The following is an 18,958-nucleotide window of genomic DNA, read 5'->3' on the forward strand; positions in this document are numbered from 1 at the left end:
TAGCTCCCTGAACTTTATATACCAACAAGGGAGGCCAGTTCTCCCTGGAGACTCTTGAAACCGCAGTGAGAAAGGAGGGGACTTACCACTGTGCTGTCCTACCATGGTGTTGCTCCTCTGCTTCCAGGCAAGTCACAAACCAAAGCCTGTCCCTCCCACCTTCCACACTGGTCAGCTGACCCCAGTGCTGGTCTAACTGTAGATCAGTCACAAGTTGTACTCATGCCATTATTTCATGACCACATGAGACAATGTTATCCCCATTTTATTGTCCAGAAAACTGAGAGCTGGAGAAGTTAAGTGATTTCCAATAAGTGGTGGTATCAGATGCAAATCCAGACCTTCCAAGCTGAAATCAAGTGGTCTCTCCACTACAGCACAGCTGCCTCTTGAGAACTAGAACAGGCAGTGAAAAAAAGGACCCCTAAGTTCCAGGACCCCATCCAGCCCAGACTTATATATAGTATTCTATCAGGTTTGTCTGAGCAGACCTAGGGTTACCCAGCTGCCTGCTTTCAACAGTTTGTGCAAATTCAGAGAAATGAGTATGAGTTCAAGGAACCCACTTGACAAACAGGAAAAGCAGCTCTCTGCTTGAGATTATGGAGAAGTGAAGGCTGAGACAGGGATTTGAAGGCTTGCCAAGGTCCCCACCACCCTCAAATCTTTTATTTTTCCCTCTGTTTTCAATGAGACCAATAAACAGATCTCCCTCCATCACTGCGTAATCTGTTGATTGATTTTCCTGGGACCCCCAAGCAGCACCCTGGCCCTGAAAATGAAATATTATCTACCTCAGCCTTACAGCCATCTCTCGCCACCTTACACTAACAGAAAAGCAGGGAGCACTTGTGGCAATTTGGTATTAGGGTCAGCAATGCCTTTCTTAACCCTCCTCTGTCTGTTAAGGCTGAAGGGAGCAGAAGTTCCTGTAATGATATGGCCTATCTTTAGAGCCACAACCCAAAGACCTGGAGTCCCTCTGTTACAGAACCAAAGTGGGTTCACTTCTTGGTGAGTTGAAATCAAAGCCTTCACTAGAAGTAGCTGTCACACAAAGTAAAATTTATTTGCAGCAAATAAAGAGACCATGAGCAATCACTTCCAAAGCTGTGGCACCCAAGCAAGGCAAAACAGATACCATTTATTTCGGATGGGGAGTGAATATTCAAAAGGGAAGTTTCTTCATCACATGTAGAGGTGGGAATCAGCTCGTGCGGGTGTAGTCTGAAAATGTGCTTTCACATACATTACATGTTATGCTAATAAGGCTTAAGCTCCTCCTGGGGTGGAGATCTTAACATTAAAATGACACAAAGGTAACTCTTGGACACTTCTCAGCCCTTCTGCTCAGGCATCACTCGCAGCAGTATTTGGACTATGTCAGAGCAGTTGGTAATTGCATCTCTTAACATAACTGAATAAACAATTAAGTGCTTCCAAAACCTCCTTTGAGTTCCTCGAGGCAGTTGGTTGGTGACACCTCCTGTGACCATGATCTTGGGAATGAGCTCCTCACTGCTCTTCCTTGGCTCTTCTTGTATATTGTAGACAGCAACTCACTTTCAAGTCAGACATCCTGTGGGCAGAAGAAGTCATTTCACTCCAGTCAGCATTTTTGAAGACCAGTAGCAAGTCAATGAGTGCTTTGGGGGGATTGCACAGGAGGTAAAGACAGACCAAATAAGAAGTGTGAGGCAGCACTTATACTTTGTGAAGCACTATATTCAGAGGCAACTTCAAAATTTCCACAAATGAAGGGCTAAGAGGTGGCAATCTGGTAGGCAGATGCCTCAGGAACTTACGTTACAGCTATATTTTCATAGCACACAAGATTGGGAAAGATGTCAAAGATAGGAGCCTGATGGAGATAATAGGGTAGGACAGATAAAGCCCCCTAAACCACTCTTGCTTCTCCTACTAACTGTTCAAGTCTCAGATATCCTTATTTTTATGCAATAATGATGCATGCTCAGTGAGTCAAGGAGTCAAAAGAACATTTTCTTGGACTCTCAAGGTCTGGCAGTAGTGCTCTTTTATTCACAGAATAGTATGGAATAGCATAGGGATAGGACCCATGGGCAGTAAGGAGCTGCAAACGTGGATTGAAGGTAGGGCTAAATTTAAGGCATAGGTATGTGAGTTATCTCTTTACAAGACAAAGGAAAGATTATGCTAAAAAAAAAAGTGGTTAAAATGGTATCAGTGCAGGTGGGGTCTGGTTGTTGGGTGGTCCTATAACTAGGTAAGAATCAGATCGGATTAAGTCAGGATGTCCTGTGCTTCCAGAGGATGATATAGATTGGTATGTAGGGCAGGTCACCTTGGGCTTCTCTCCCTGGGACAAGCTTGATCCTCATCACAGCCAGTGAAATTTTATCCCATGCAACTCCCAAGACATTTCCTCTACCCACTCTGGGTTCTTCTGGCTGGAGAACGAATTAAATTCACATGAGACATAATAACAGGAGAAAATTAAACAAAGCTTTATAACATGTATATATGGGAGAGGCTCAGGCAACCTGAGCAACTCGCCAAAATGGTTGAAGCCACCATCTTAAATATCATCTTCAGCTAAAGACAAAGGAGGATGTTGGTGGTGGGGGGAGTCAGTTATAGGAGGTTACCAGACAAGTAGAGTAAACAAGAGTAAGATTATTATGCATATTTAAGTCCTTGCCTTCCCCATTAAGAGTGTCTAGAGATAAGGTCATTCCCCCTTCTTCCTGGTACAGAGAGGGAGACACCTTTACAGATGGAGATTTCCTTTACAAATGTAAATGTCTCTTAACAAAGGGTAAGTAAACTCTACTTTTCAGAGTTTCTTTCCTGTCTGCAGTTTTTAAAAGTAACCAGCCCAAAATAATCCTCATCGATAACATCAAGGAAAGAAGAAACTGACAAATAGTCAAGCAATGAGCCCAGTGTTTGCAAATATACTTTCATTTATTCCTCACAGACTGTAAAGAAACATTAATACTCCTTGGAAGTCACACAAAGGGACAGATATCCCCCAGGGCCTGGGGCGTTGCTGGCCTTGACACAGAAAGAAAGACTAAGCACAAGGAACACTGCCCGCACAGAACCTGAGAAAGGTGGAGTCTAAGGGCAAGCCTCTGGCATACTTTTCTGCCTTCTACCAGGAGATAGGCTATGTTTGTGTTCAAGCTCCATCTTGCTCCTGCACAGGCCCAGGCAAAGCTGTCTGTGGCAGGTCCTGGCTCTCCCTGACTGGATATAGCATGTCTCCTAGGCACGCTCTGCCCCAAGCTTCCACCAGATCATCACTTGTGTCTACCCCCACCATCTTCCACCTCTGGCTTTGATTTATTGTTCATACTAACTCTCCCCCAGTCAGGCCTAGAGGAAGGTTGCCATTGTCCATTGGCAATAACCTCTTAAAATTACCTCTAACCTGTGGCAGATATAAATCACAGTCATAAACATAAGTACATTCTTGTGAATTTTCAGAACAACTTGCTGAATCATTTGGGATAATTCAACAGTAATTATCTAGGAAGATGGGCCTACTTGAGCCCTGCTAACTGCTCTTTTGATATTAATGTGGCTTTAAGCCTACTGCACTTCCTCCTGCCTCAGGACTTTTTTTTTTTAAAGGCCTCATTTCTTACATAGAATGCTCTTTCCCTGTACATGCCCCCTAAACCTGGTGCATCAGGCAGAGTTCCAGCAGGAGACAGAGGTTATTCTCAAGAGAATGATTGGACAGAATCTAAAGAAAGGGACGTTTACAAAGGGATGGGCAAGCGTCATGGATTGAACTGAGTCCCTCAAAAAAAGATACATTCAGGGGCCAGCCCAGTGGCATAGTGGTTAAGTTTGCACGCTCCACATCAGTGGCCCAGGGTATGCAGGTTCGGATCCCCGGAGCAGACCTACACACCACTCATCAAACCATGCTATGGAGTCCCATGTACAAAATAGAGGAAGATTGGCACAGATGTTAGCTCAGTGACAATCTTCCTCAAGCAAAAAGAGGAAAATTGGCAACAGATGTTAACTTAGGGCCAATCTTCCTCACCAAAAAAAAAAAAGAAAAAAACATTGAAAGCCTACGTCCCAGTACCTCAGAAAGTGACCTTATTTGGAAATAAGATCATTGCAATTGATGTAATTAGTTAAATGATTTCATACTTGAGTAGGGTGGGCCCCAATCCAATATGACTGAGTCTTTATAAGAGGATGAGTACGTGAAGACAGAGACACAAGAACACCATGCAACAATGAAGGCAGAGATTGAAGTGATGCAGCTACAAGCCAAACCAAAGAACACCAAAGATGGCCAGCAAGCCACCAGCAGCTAGGAAGAGGCAAGGAAGGATTTCCCTACAGGTTTCAGAGGGAAGATGGGCCTGCTGACACCTTGGTCTCTGGAGACTCAAGCATCCAGAACCAATGAGACAATAAATTTCTACTGTTTTAAGCCACACAGTTTGTGGTAGTTTGTTAAGGCAGCCATAGGAAACTAATACAGCCGGGTTATAGGAAACTGAAAAAGATGGGAAAACACCTGGGGCTGGCAACAGAGAAGCCACTACTACCCTAGGCCTGAAGCGTGGAGTGCAGGAGCCTTTACGGGAACCTGCAGCTGTAGGAGAGGAGTGGTGGTCTCCAGCAGAGGAAAGCAGCCACTGCCAATCCATAGCCTGGAAGGAAGGAATCTGGGTACTAACACCCCACCTCACTCTTCTCCTTCTCTCTAATCTCCTGATGGTGTATCCCATTGGCCAAACTAAATGGGATGCCAAAGGGCGAGGGACCCACGTGGATGCTGTACATTAAGCTTAGCCTCCTAGAGGAGGAAGTAGAGTGGGTCTGGAGGGACAAACAGACACGATCTAGCACACCTGGGTAACTTCTGCTTTTGAATCTCAACTGCAAAGTCACTTCTTTAGGGAAGCCTTCCCTGACCGTCTGATCAGATCCCGACCCCTCTAACATGCTCTCGTAATCCTTCTTCTGCAGAGTACTTACCACAGCTGCAGTGGAGGATTCATTATGCAAATCATTAAGTGATGACTGACTCTCATGCTACAGAAGAGAGAAGAGACCACATCTGTCAATCATCAATGAATTCTCAGGGTCTGGTGCACAGTAAAAATGACTAGATTTATGGGATGTGCCAGGAGCTAGTCAACTTGATATAAAAAGACCAAGTGTGCAAATCCAGAGAAACTGTCCTTGCAACTTTCAAAGAACTGTGAAGAATTGGCACCATTGTGTCCTACAGGTGGGTACTGATGGTGTAATTTGTAATTTCAAAGAATGTGACCACCTTGAGTATTTGCTAATGGTCCTCTAGAAACAGAGGTGAGATGTGCAGTTTACAAAAAGAGAAGACACAAGGGTAGGAAAAGCAAATTACCATGAGGTCAAGCAAACTGGAGCTTCTATCTGAATTTCCTCAGGCAGTCTGGTTCCAGTCATACCAGGGAAAACAAGAGAGCTTAGGCGAGTCTGTCCTCCACTAGCATGGGTATTTAGGTCCTGCACTCGTTCTCAGATATTCGATGCCACCTTAGCTTCCGCCACTTTGCATACCAAGTGACCCCTTCCAAGCTTCTGCTGCACCCTCCAGTTTCCATTATTAATTTACCTGCTGGATTTTAAAATTTCATAGATTATTGGTCTTGATGTTCAAAAGTGTAAGTCCCAAGAATTCAAAAGTGCCTCTCTTCTGAAGTACATATAAATTTAGGCTTCTGGGATATTGTGATAGTTTCTAAGTTTTTTACAATATTTTGTTTTGTGTAATTCAACATTGGTGACTTAAGAACCCTTCAGAAAAGAAGATAGTGGCTCAATAAAGATCAGGAAACTCTGGCTCAAATTTGGAGACAGTACCTCACTGGATTGCTCTTTTACACTTGAGTGAATCACTCTTACCCAATTTGGCCTGGAGGGAGTTTACAGTAAACACAACAATGATTACAACACCCGGTCTTTGTGCACATACTATTGATCTCCTCATTTGATGGTTCCTTCAATTACAGCTGTAAACGTCAATAACAGAGCATACAACGTGTACATCTAACATGAAAATGGAGCAACAACCTCAAACAACTTCTAGGGTGAGAAGCAGAAACTTTGTCATCAATCAAATAAGCTGCCTTCACCTCCTCTCAATTGATCTTACTTATCTAGACCACATCACCAATCTTAAAGGTTGCCTTTCATCCCATTAACAGTCAACAGTCTCCATGAGCCTCCTGTGATTGGCAAACGCCCTCTTGGGGAACAAAACAGCAGCCAACAGGGGTGGTTTTCCTCAGGCACAAGTGCAACACAGAGAAGTTGTTGACTCAGAGGAGGGACCAGGCAGAGGGTGAGTTGAGAGGCAGAGCTGTCCCTGAGTGGAACCATGCAAAGGATCTGCTCCCTCATCCATCTCACCCTCTTGTGGGAAGGTAAGGCAGATTCTGGAACCTCAACCAAGCAAGACTGAACAAAAATGAGACATCAAGGCTCTCAGGGCCTGGCGCTCATGAACAATGCCCCTTCCTCAGTGATCTCAGCCCCAGTCCTCACTGAGCCCTTCCTGTGTCTTTTATCTTAGGAGTCTTATCGGCTGTTGTGTTGTGCCTCAAGAACAAGTAGTGACTGTGTCTCTCGGGGGGTCTGCCACCCTCAGGTGCTCCATGGAAGGAGAAATAATCAGTAACCACTATGTCAACCGGTACAGAAAGACCCAGGGTAACACGATGACTTTCATATACCGAGAAGTGAACTTGTATGGCCCTGGTTTCCAGAACAGATTCCAAGGTGAAACTGATGTTTCAAACAACCAGGTTCTACTTAAGATCCTTAAGGCATCAGAGAGAGATGAAGGATCTTACTACTGGGCCATCGACTACCACCCTGCGGCAGGTCCACTTCTGAGCAGCTCCGAAACCATGAAGACATATGTAGAACAGCATTTCCAACAAGGACATGATTTTCCCTTGAATAAGTAGTTTAAGAAATGGTGCCAGAGAAAGTTGACATTCCTGCCCTTTCCTTCAGCCTCGGTCACTCTTCTGCCCGTGCACTCCCCTGGTACTCAGATAGCCAACTTCCAGCGGGGTGTGGTCCAGTGTGGAGCAGGAGAGAAGAGAGACAAAGCCAAAGTCAGGAATTGTAGCATTTATTGTACACTCTTAGCAGTTTTCTTGGAGCTTCATAAAAGATTTGGCCACACACCCCAAGTGCTTTGGCTACGACATAGATTAAAGGGGCGCTTTCCAAAGTAACTATGGGTGATGTCCAGTTTCTGCTCCATTGTATACACCAGGAATCTAGCTGCTCTAGGGGAGGAGGTGGGAAAGTGGAAAGACTCCTCCCTCCTTCAACATCAATAGCATGCACTGCCTATCATCTTGCCCAACGTGTAGGGCAAGATTCTATCTCTAGCGTTCTGTATTGTTTGGATGATTGCTGACTGAATATAACCTTTTGCCCTCCCTTCCATCTCTACCTCTATACTTCTTCTTCCATATGTGCTAGAAACAAAACATTGAAAATTTCTTCCACTGGCACTTCCTTATACTTCTTTGGATAGCTTAATTTAAACTCCACTTTTATCTTGAACAATATACTTTTCCAGACTTAGATGATTGACAGCCTATTCTGAGGCTGAACCTGTGGCCTTCCTTCTGGCACTGTCTAGAAAATCTACCATTCACCTTATTAAATATCTCACTGGAACTTTTGGTGGTGATGGATGTGTTCAGTAACTTGATTATGGTGATGGTTTCATGGATGTATAGGTATATCAAAATTCTCCAGATTGTGCACTATAAATGTGTACAGTTTATTGTACATTGAGAATATCTTGATAAAGTTGTAAAAATATTTTTTTATTTAAAATAAAAATTTTTTAAAGCCTCATTGGACTAACTCAGGCAATGTGTAGGGAAAACTTTCTTTAACTAACCCTTCTAATCAAACATCCTACCCTCCATAGAGGTACAAAGAGGCTGACGAGTGTTTGCCAGACACATAGTGGGCTCCAGTCAGGACTCTTCATGTTCCACCAAGGATCTTCCCAATCCTTCATCTCTCATGATTCTGCCTGACCTTTCATAAGTATATATATACACAGAGAGAGAGAGATGGTTAGATAGATAGATAGATATAAAACTATATATATCCATATATATAACTATATATGCACATATATATATATACACATAATATATATAATACATATAGTTATAAAGTATAACTGTTCTGTGCATTTCATCCATGACTCCCCATGAGCTCTCATCATTTATCTCCCCAAACAACTACCTTCCAAGCCTTCAGAAAATCTCTATTTTCTACTCTCCATTCCAAACCGACTGACTCTGTCCTAGTGTCCTGGGTTCAACATAGGCCTGTACCTGGCTTCTACCTCTCTGCTTCACTCTGTTGGATTACTTATTTGGTTGGACTGTCTGCAAGGCTCTGGATATTGACTCTGCCCTTGGATGAAATCGGGTTCCCAGATCCCCATCCAGATGGGGCACCCTGAGCTCCACATTCTGAGAAAGGAGTTTGGACCCAAACTTCCTAGGATGTATCCAAGTTACCACACAGGCCCTCTCACAACTCACTAAGCCCACTGCCTGCTACTCATATCCAGTTATTCTTTTTTTAATGAATAAAAACAAAGGTGGAGTGCATCTCCAAGACTAAAAAGGTACAATTCTTCTCCAAGTTTGAAATCATGACGTTGGAAAAAGAATGACATTTGGATATTAGTTACGCAGTTGTTTTGAAAGTTTTGGAACCATGGTTTTATAAAGCCTGCAAGATAGATCCCTGGGAAGAGACCCATTGGTTCCCTCTGACAGAGACTAGGAAGAATGTCTTTGACGAGAAGGAGGATGAAAAATATCTGGACAAATCCATAAAACTGTATGTTAGCTGTATAATAACTAACATCTGTTGGGTTCTTACTATGTGCCAGGCACTCTTCTGAGCACTTTACCTGTGTTATACCATTTAAACCTCTCCACGACCCTATGATGCACTTTCTATTATCCCCAGTTTACAAATGAGAACGCTAAGGCACAGAAAAGCTAAAACACTTGCCCAAGTTACCACAGCTGGCAAAGGGGAGCAACAGGTTTCAGACGTCGGGAATCTATCCTAGAGGACACAGTATGTGATTGGAGCGGGGGAGGAGAGACCATAGAGAATGCCATCTCCAGATGTGTCAGAAATAAGGAACATCAGGGGCTGTGCCTTTTCCACCAGACCTGTTCAAACTGATGCTCTGTGACCATCTGTCAAGAGGCTGAGATAATGCAGCAGTGGTCCCAGATGACATCTCAAATGTTTTCTAACTGAGATTTTGTGATCCTGACATAAGCTTCACACCATCTTCTAAAATCATCTGTATCTCTTTATCTTTGAAATGGGGTAAATAAGATTTCTAACTTCACAGTGTTGTTATAAAAAGTTAATCATAGAAAGTAAGTACATTGCATTGCACACAGTAGCTATTCAACAAATGTTATTTATCGTAAGAAAAAGTAAACTATAAAGTGGAATAATTGAGGAGAAAGTGAACTAAATTACTGAGTGCCAACAAGACGCAGCCACTTTGCTGGTGTGGACTCACTTCACCCTTATGGCAACCCCATGTGGTCATTATGGTCAGTCTTGTTTGATAGATGGGGATATTGAGCCTCAGAGAAACTGGATAGCTTGGCTAAGGTCACAGAAACAGAGCCAGGATCTTGGTCTGAGTCAAAGATTGATGGTCCTGGCGCTGGGCTCGGGGCTGTGGGATAGACTAAAGAAAGATATCACCTCTACTATACCCGAATTAAAGAACAGCTGGGAAGAGTTGTGTGAAGTCCAGTCATCTGTGTGATGCAGAGGTTGCCTTTGACTCCTAGGCCGGTCCCCAGAAGAGGGGCTGAGGGTGGAAGCATCTAACTCTTCCCATATCCCTCCTCTCCCTCACTTGCTTTAAAACACCAGTTGCAATTTCAGCATCCATGTTGTTCTCCCATGATGCTGCACTCCCCTGGCTGAGAGAGGACAGCTGCTACCCAACCCTCTGCCACTCACACACCTGAACACCACTTTGAAGTCAGCAGCTTTTCTCCCAGGTCACAACGTGGGAAATGGACCCACGTATTCCTCCCTTCTGGAGCTTGTCAATGTTAATACCTTGTTGGACTCCCTTAGATTCTCTGGGATGCTATGCATTCACTGCCTTCTCCTTTCTTTCTCAGAGGCATACCTGGAATGGCAGCTACAGACCTACAGGGGTCTGGGGCTAGTGTGACGGGAGCTGGAGAAATTCCACAGGCTCTGGCAGGTCCGTAGAATTGCTAACACTACCATCCATATAAATCTGTACTGTGAGGCAAGGCATCCAGGTGCGCCTCTTCCATTTTCACTGACTTGTTATCACTTATAGCGAGGCAGCAAAAGGGCTCAAGATCCATCATTCACAGTTCTCTGCATTCAAAATGAGCAAGTTGACACCTGAAAGCACTGCAGTGAATTAAGGTGCAGGAGCCACTGTGCAAAGAAGAGAATTGAGTCCAAATCAAACTTTCTCCACTTTAGGTAGAATCTTAGCCTGCTGCAGTGTCTCAGACAGGAAGTGCTGGCTAATAAATTTTCCACACTGACAAGTGAAGAAACTTCAGAATAGAGGCTTCTTTCCTACTCTTCAGTTCAACGTATTGCTCCCCAAATATTAATTTAAATGATAGGCTTATGCATCTCTAATACTTTTTTGCCAGAGTAATTCATTCATTCCTCAAGCAAATACCATCTCTCCTCTCTGCTTAATTTTTCTCCATAGCATCTATCACCATTTGATGTGCTGTATATTTTACTTGCTTATTTATTTGTCATCTAGCTTCCCAGTGGCGTACAAGCTTCATGATGGACGGGATTTTGCCTGTTTCATTCATTGCCTTCACTCCAGCACTTAGAATAAGTCTGGCACAAAGCGGGCACTGAAGGAACAAGTAAGTGAGGCCCATGCACCCCACACTGTGCTGGATGCTGGAGATGCAATGGTGCACAAGACTGGGGCTGACTTTGTCCTCTGAGATGCTTTCTCCAAGCCTTGTCTATCCACTAACAAAATGCTGGGGACTGTGGAAGGTTCTCTGAAGGGTTGCTGATAGAGTACTGTAGAACACCAAAGAACTTACTCCTGCAGAACAGACATCAATGCTCCTATGCTCCTTGGACATCCCCCCACGGCAGGGGTAAAATGGGGAGGATGGCAGCCTTCTTCCTTTTGCCACCTTTTCTCTCCTTTTCATCCCAAGGCTCCAGGCCCTGAGTCTTGGACTGTCACTGAAAAAGCTGAACATTTCTACTTTATTTCACAAAGGAATTTTGCAAACTTTCTCTCCAGACTTGCTGGGATATACAAATTTGTAACTAAAAGCCACAGTCACACATTTCCTAAATAAAAGAGCAATTCCTAACTAGCCCTCATTTTACCATCACCACCACAACCACCACCACCAAGTGATTTTGATGTTCTCCAAGAACCAGAAGCCCTTGTGGTCTTATGTTTTTAGCAATTCACACAAACTCATACATTATGAATGGTAACGGTGTACAGTAGCGCGTATCAAATACTGGAGGAATTCTCTGAAGGCACATCCTGGATGCTCAAGGGCTCCCAAGGCAGCAGTCGGCCTGTGGAGCAGTGTGCCGCTCAGCACAACATACTCAATAGGAAAAAGACCTGGAGACAGGATAAGGGAAACCAAGCCAAAATGCAGCTGCTTGTATTAATTCAAATAAGGCAGGTTCTCAAACTCTGTGTTTGAATAAGAAATCTAAAAGCCATAAATTTTCTATTTACCCACATACATGTGGGAGAATACAAAAGTTTAAATTATCCTTTTCTGGCCTAAGGACAAAACCTCAAGAATATTTATAACTTTCAGAAAAAGAAATGTCAGTATAAATACATTACTAGGGCAATAAATTATTAAGAAAGAAAACCAATCCAAAGTGTAGACTTTTGGAGATTAAAATTGCTTTCATAGAATATAACAATATAACATATAAAGATTCATTTAATCATTCAATAACAATTGATTAAGTACCTACTATGTGCCAGGTACTTTTCTAGACACACTGGGAATACAGTACTCAGAAGCTCCTGAGTTTATTTTAGTGAAAATAAATACGAAATAAAATAAGTAAAATATACATTATATGGTGATAATTGCCATGGAGAAGACTTGCAGGGAGAGAGATAAGGTATGTGATCAGGTGGCTGAGGGAGATACTATTTTAAAACAGGTGGTCAAGAAAGACCACAGGGAGGTCACAACTTAGCAAAGGCCCGGGGGTGAACAGGGAGAGCAATATTTGGGGTCTGAGTGTTTCCCAGACTTTTCTATTGGACATAACATTTTCATGTTCAGTTTTATGACACATAATAATATCAGCTTTTCTGTAGCCTAGAGGAATAGGCAACAATTTTCCTTTCTTCTCTTGCTAAGAGCTCGTTCACCTATAGTTCAGACTTTCATTATTCCAGACCAGTGTTAGAATTCCATTATATAGCACAAAGTGGGAAGGAAGCAGTCCTGAAAAGGTCAAAATGTAGAAACATGAAAAGAAAGATGGTAGAATCGGATTATTGCCAAATGGAATATGGGACATGTAACATTAAGCCTTTGTCCTTCTCTCTCTTCTTAAGTGACCACATTCTACGGATCGATGAGTGTTTCTTCCCAACCATAAAGGAGAGTATACAAATGGGATGATGCAGTTCTCTTCATGGTCCACAAGATGACTCTACTCCAGCAGCCCCAGGAGAGAATCTGCAGCCTCATCCACACTTGCAAATCGACATACCTCCCAAAAACTGTCCCAATAGACTGAAAATCTGAAATAAAACGTGGTTTCAACTCAGTGTTGTTCTGGGCTTTTCCTCATCTCCAGGAAGCCAGCCACAGATAAACCTGAGGAATTTGGAGTACCTGGGGAGAAACCTGGGGTGTCTTCACAATTCTTAGCAAAGCTTTGGGGATTCACCCTCTAGGACTTCTGGATCTGCCCAGGGTAGGCCCTACAGGTAGATTCCATCTTCACTTGCCACCTGACAGAAGTGAGCAGTAACACTCAGATGCACTGAGAAGTAAAGTCAGCATCCACAGAGACAATACCGAGGGGACACAGCCGAGCGTACGTTGTCAGAAGCTCTGTCATGTCCTGGGCTTCCTCATACGTATAGACCTCGACTGTGTTTACATAGCACAGGTTATAGTCATGAGTGATTGATAGAGGACTAACTGCCTCTGTCATTTAAAGAGGTGAAGACAGGTTTCATGCACCAAGTTTAGAAATAAAGACACAAAGAACCACGAAGGGATCAGTAAAACAGTCACTGTAAATTGAAGTCAGAGAGGTGGCACAGTAGCAATAACCCTCCTCTGTAGTAAGAATCAACTTAAAAATCTCTGAGTTCACAGCTCATCCATTTCTCAGCATCCAAACCATCATTATGTTTTCCATACAAAAGATATCCTCCTCACCCCTACAGCCCTACTGCTACCACCTCCCCACCCCTCACACACACACACACACACACACACACAAAGTGTTAGAACAGGGAGAAACTTTAATCACCTCCTGGTTCAACCTCTTCAATTGAATATGCAGCAACTGAGGAATGGAGAAATTAAGTGACTTTTCCACCATCACACAACTAGCTAGCGGCAAAGCCAAAAGAGCGCAGGTCTCCCAACTCCTGGTCAAGAACTCCTTCTACCACACCCTGGCACCTGGTTGCCACAGGGAAGCCCCCTATTACCCAGGTACTTCCAGTCCACATCCCTGCTATGCTAGTTTCCTCTCCAGTCAGCTGGAAAATCTTTCTCCTCCCAGCCAAGCTGAGCCCCTTATAGTACCTTTGCGGCTTGAAGAATAAGAAATCTCATTGGTGTTGTGGGAGTACAGAGCCCTCAAGGAACCCCAGAGGACTTGACCACAGTTCAGTCTTCGCTTTATACTTCTTTCTAAAGAAAGCCCTTGAAACCTCAAAACCTGACCTGGGTCCTTTTGCATTCCTATGGGTACCTAGCATCATGCTGAGCACATAGCAGGTGTTCAGTACATGTTCCAGGGTGAAAGAAGAAAGCCCGTTTCCCTGTCTTTCATCTCAACCTAAATAAACTCCACTCATTAGGGACCCTGTTTTTCACTCCTTGCCCCTTGTCCCCACATCAATGCCTCTGATCTCCTCTGCTGAGGAATGGATGGATCAATGGCCAGAGCCTGCCTTCCATTAGGAGATAAAATCTCCCTTCCTTTCTTTCTCAAAATAAGTGCAAGTCAACAATACGACAACGCTGTTAAGGAAAAGAAAGCCAATGAGATGCTATAAGGTTATAAGAATAACAATATTGTTATATTCAACATAATATAATATAGATAATATCTAATGCCAGCTCCTCCCCCAGAGTCACAAGTCTGGCACATTCCTGAGTCACCCTGAGTAAGTTTTGGAGAAATTAGACTGTTGAATTGTGGCATATTAAGAGTTTTTATACAATGGAAAAGAAACCCACTAGACTGGAACATGTGTTCAAAAATCTAGTTCTGCCCTGTGAGATCTTGAGCCCATCATTTCATCTGCCCAGATTCATTTATAAGGTGAAGAAGCTGGAACTGATACAGCCTGAGGTCCCTTCCAGTTCTCACCTTCTCTGACTCTATGATGAGTCATCCTCACTTCCTGTGAGTTGAGAAAAACAGAAAACATTCTGAAATTTCAGCAAGAAGAAATTAAAAATGAAAATATCCTTGAAAATAAAATTACCAACAACTGTAAAGAAGTGCTAGTAATAATAATAATTGATGGCCTAAGTCATGGGGTGCTTTTCTATATTCAAGTGACTCTTCAGAGTAGTTTACAATTTAATTTGTTTCATCCTCACAGCAACCCATTGCTATTATCCTTATTTTACAGATGATCCTGATTACCCTTATAGTACAGAGGAAATATTATCCTTATTTTACAGATGAAAACACTGAAGCAAGGAGAGTTTAAGGCATTTCCCAGGGCATACTGCTGGTGAGTAGCTGAGCCTGGACACAAGCCCAGGCAGCCTGCCTGCAGAGGTACTGTACCACACAACTCAAGAGTCTCCTTTTTCTGGAACTTATTAAAAGCTAGATTTTTAATCATGTCTATGGGCAAAAGAGTGGGTTCAATACCTTCCCAGAGTCTTTTCTAACTGTAGTAGGCTCTATTCTATAAAAGGAAACCATGCAAGGAGGGCAGAGCTATTTCCTATTGGATTCCAATGATCCTGCCCTTACATTTTGCATCCAAGCAGACTGAAAGCTTCATGGTATGGCTATGGGCACTCTTCAACCTGCAGTCTCCAACATACGGTATCTTCCTAGGAAGACCGTCCTTGTGATGTTCCTCTATGGTGATGCAACAGTCATCATTTTTGAGGTAGTACGATGTCTGTCTCTTACAATTCTTATCAGTGCGTTCTTTTTTCCAGAGGTCCAATCACTGAATCAGCTGGTGGCTTTGGGGAGGATCATGAGAAATGCTGGGGACCCTTAGTGGTCATCTGCAATACCTCTGGGTCTAACTTTAGACTCTGCTGGATGAACAACTACCACCAAGTTCCAGAGAGACCACGTGAATATGTTTCCAGAATTAGTCCTTCAGGGGAGATTAAGCATGACACATCTTCCATGGAGGCAAAATTTATCTCTCGGAATAACATCAACAATCAGTTATATCTACAAACCAACACACTGAAACCATAGTATCCAGCTGAGTATTATTGTGCTTTCACTTCAGTGAACCATAGAGAAACTGAGGGGGATGGACATCTCCCTGGTAGGCAGAACTAAAGGAGAATCTGCGTGTACGATCAGGGATCTTTCTCTGACTGGATCTCCCTCTCCCTGATCTACATCTCCATCTTGATCATACTTGGTACTACTCTCTTATTCTCATGTGAAACACCACTGCTTCACTTTGCTGCTTTGAATTTTCCCACTCTTTTCACCTTCCAACGTACTGCATCCAGAAATGTGAGGAGAGATGTGATGGGGGCCCTATGGAATCTGTCCTGAGAGACTCTTCCAGAAGCCCTGTTGGCCAAAGGGATTGTTCTGAATAATGACTGAGTGGTCAGAAAGTCTAACTTACACTTGCCTCTCAGGTGGGGCTGGCCACCCATCGTAGTCGCTTTTCTTAGCCCTTGACTTTCAGGACATTGGAGGAAAGAGACAGAAAGAGCAAAACATGTAATGACGCTGAAGCGAAGGAAAGATGAGAATGAGATTTCCCCTGAGTTCCAGGTAACTACCTTTAATAATCCAACCCACATTTGCATATCTATGAAAACATCCTTATTGTGTTAACAAAAAGTTTCATGGCACAGTTTAAGTAGAAGTATTTTCCTCTCTTAAATAGGCGGCAATACAAGGCAGATGGGTAAAGTGATATACAAAAATAAATATGCTCATTCACAAAAAATGTTACTGTGTGTTGAACTTAAAAACAATAATCTGAAAATTATCCCAAACTTTAGCAAGCTTTCTTTACTTGTCTTAAAACGAACAAGTTTAAAAATTTGGTCTCTAACCTGCATATACGTTTTCATATGTGAGCTCTTTTAATAGTAAAAAAGAGTATGGGCTCTCAAATTGGACAAAAATGGACGAGAATGACAACCCTTCATTTACTCATGTGTGACCTTGAACAAGATTGCTTAACTTTTCTAAACCTCTATTTCCTGATGCATAAAACACAAATAAAAGCATCTATTTCATAGAGTTCTTGCAAGGATTAAAGGAAATAATTGCTAGAATGCACCTGGCATGGTTGGGTGACTGGCACACCACAGGTGCTGAATAATGCTAATGCTCCCTCCCTCTCAACTCTTAATCACCTGAAGGAGAGTAGTTTTTACACAGAAGAGAAAGTTATCAAGGATCTAGTATGGGAGGGAACATTGACAATGACCACTAGAATTTTTGCAAACCAAGAAATCCAATCATGCTGCCAGCACATTTTTCATAAAAATAACTCATCAGGAAAGTTCTTCCTGCACAAGCTCTCTAAACTCTTTCTCTACTAATAATGGTGAAAGTCACAAAGAGAAGTCCATTATTGTGAGTATCTGGGTCCCCAATAACACACTGCATCTTCATCGCCCTTTGTCTGTACCACATGAAAGTGGCCTAATTCAGTCTCAGCTTTACCAGAAGTAACAAGAAGAATGAATTTTTCAAGCCAAACTTTTTTCCAACAGATTTAGTTCAGATATCTAAAACAACAGCTGGACAAAGTGGTGTCTCAATTTTCAGAAAGCTCTGCCTCATCCAGCTTTGAGACTGTTCTCCTGTGGGGCCTCCTCAGGCTTAGGACACATTTAATTAATGTACCCTTTTAGGAATAGAGGGATCTTTTCCCAACCTTAAAAAGGAAGCTATAAAGTTTAGAGTCTAACCTGTGAGGGTGACATTTGTCCATCCTTATGCTGCCTAAGCTTTCTACATGAGATTAGTTTTCACTCTAGAACCTGGCCAAGAAAACCAAGTTCCCCTAAATGAATCCTGAAGATGAACATCCCCATTTTAGTCCTCTGGCTTCTTCTATTAAAGAACTGTTGGGATCTTATCTATCGGAACTGGGAAGAAAAGCCAGGTAATCAGAGCTGTCCTATGCTAGAAATGCATACTCCATGGGAGAAGATAGTGAAGTTTATCTGAGCCAAATCACATGCTGGAAAGAAGCTTTCTGAGATCTGAGGAGACTTCCACCTGCTAAGAAGAGGTAGCAGCCAGGTGAAAAAGAATTATTTGGGGAGTCAGAATTCTTACCTCTTTTTTGTTTGACTTTAGATAAGCCAAGTAACCACTATGAGCCTCAGATTCTCATCTGTACAATAGAGTTTATATTAGACAATCTCTAAGATTCCTTCAGCACTAACAAGCTATAGGTCTCTGTCCAGCAAGAAAGAGAAGGAAGTAGCTGTGGGACAAAGGAGATCAATTTGACAGATTCCCAAGATTGGGAAGCACACATTCCTGCCTAGCTGATTCCTTTATTTGACCCAATAAAGATAAAGTCAAAATAAGAACTAAATGACATACACTCATGATGAATCAAAGGGAATTGAAAATCATTGCTAACCTCACACCTACCTTGCTTTGCCTCCAGTTTACCTCCCTTGGGACACTCCTCCTCTTTAATGCCTCATCCTGATTCTCAAAAACTGTGATCACTCAAGGTTGAAGCTTTTAATCTCCCATGTATAAAAGGATATGCAAATAGAGTTCAGTTTCCTGTTGAGTCTCTGCCAAGGTCTTAGCCTGGCAGTTCTGGGAATGGAGCCAAAGACCTCGTATTTCTTGGCTGTTATTCTTCCATCTGTGCTCAAGTCAGCAGCTTGGGCTTCAGGCTGTGGCTTGCCTTTAGTCTTATACTTTCCTAGGTTTTCTAAAGTAACTCTTTAGAATGTTTCTGCAAGAAAGTAATTTGGCTCCCAAATAACTAGACTCAAGATTATCTGGTTATATTTTGGGACAGTAAGAAAAAGACTAGGAAGTCTATATTCCAATATTATAGCCTCAGAATCCAATCTTTAAGCTACTTGAGGTACTGATATAAACTAGATCTTAGGAAAGGCTTGCAAATAAGTCATCTGTGTCGCTGATACGGGGAGTCCCGCATCATATATACACAGGATGAAAAAGGAGAGGACCTGAGCTATAACAACAACCCTGAACAGAATCTAAAAAACAAAAGACCTGAAAAAAAACGAGACCCTCAATGTGTTTCTGAGCCAGAGGATCTGTCAAACAGAAGCGAGGTTCAGACTAACCGTCCCCTATGAATCGCTAACTGAACTCACACAAAATAGCAGCTGCCATTTTCACTCAACACAAGTTGAGTAAAAACATCACATCCAGACTCAAGTTGACTGAAACG

At 42.7% G+C, this 18,958-nt stretch overlaps 1 long non-coding RNA gene and 1 gene segment (V, D, J or C); one reads left to right on the forward strand and one right to left on the reverse strand.

Moving 5' to 3' along the window:
- LOC103543748 (T cell receptor alpha chain MC.7.G5-like) overlaps positions 1–18,958 on the forward strand; it is a 440,107-nt gene that overhangs the window by 181,055 nt on the left and 240,094 nt on the right.
- On the reverse strand, positions 1,125–18,303 carry LOC139077633 (uncharacterized). Its single transcript, XR_011530192.1, has 2 exons — positions 18,172–18,303; positions 1,125–1,579 (listed from the first exon to the last, which is right to left on the reverse strand). It is a non-coding gene; the product is annotated as an uncharacterized lncRNA (long non-coding RNA).

The sequence above is a fragment of the Equus przewalskii genome, chromosome 1, assembly GCF_037783145.1.
Source record: "Equus przewalskii isolate Varuska chromosome 1, EquPr2, whole genome shotgun sequence".
In the NCBI taxonomy this organism is placed as follows: Eukaryota; Metazoa; Chordata; class Mammalia; order Perissodactyla; family Equidae; genus Equus; species Equus przewalskii.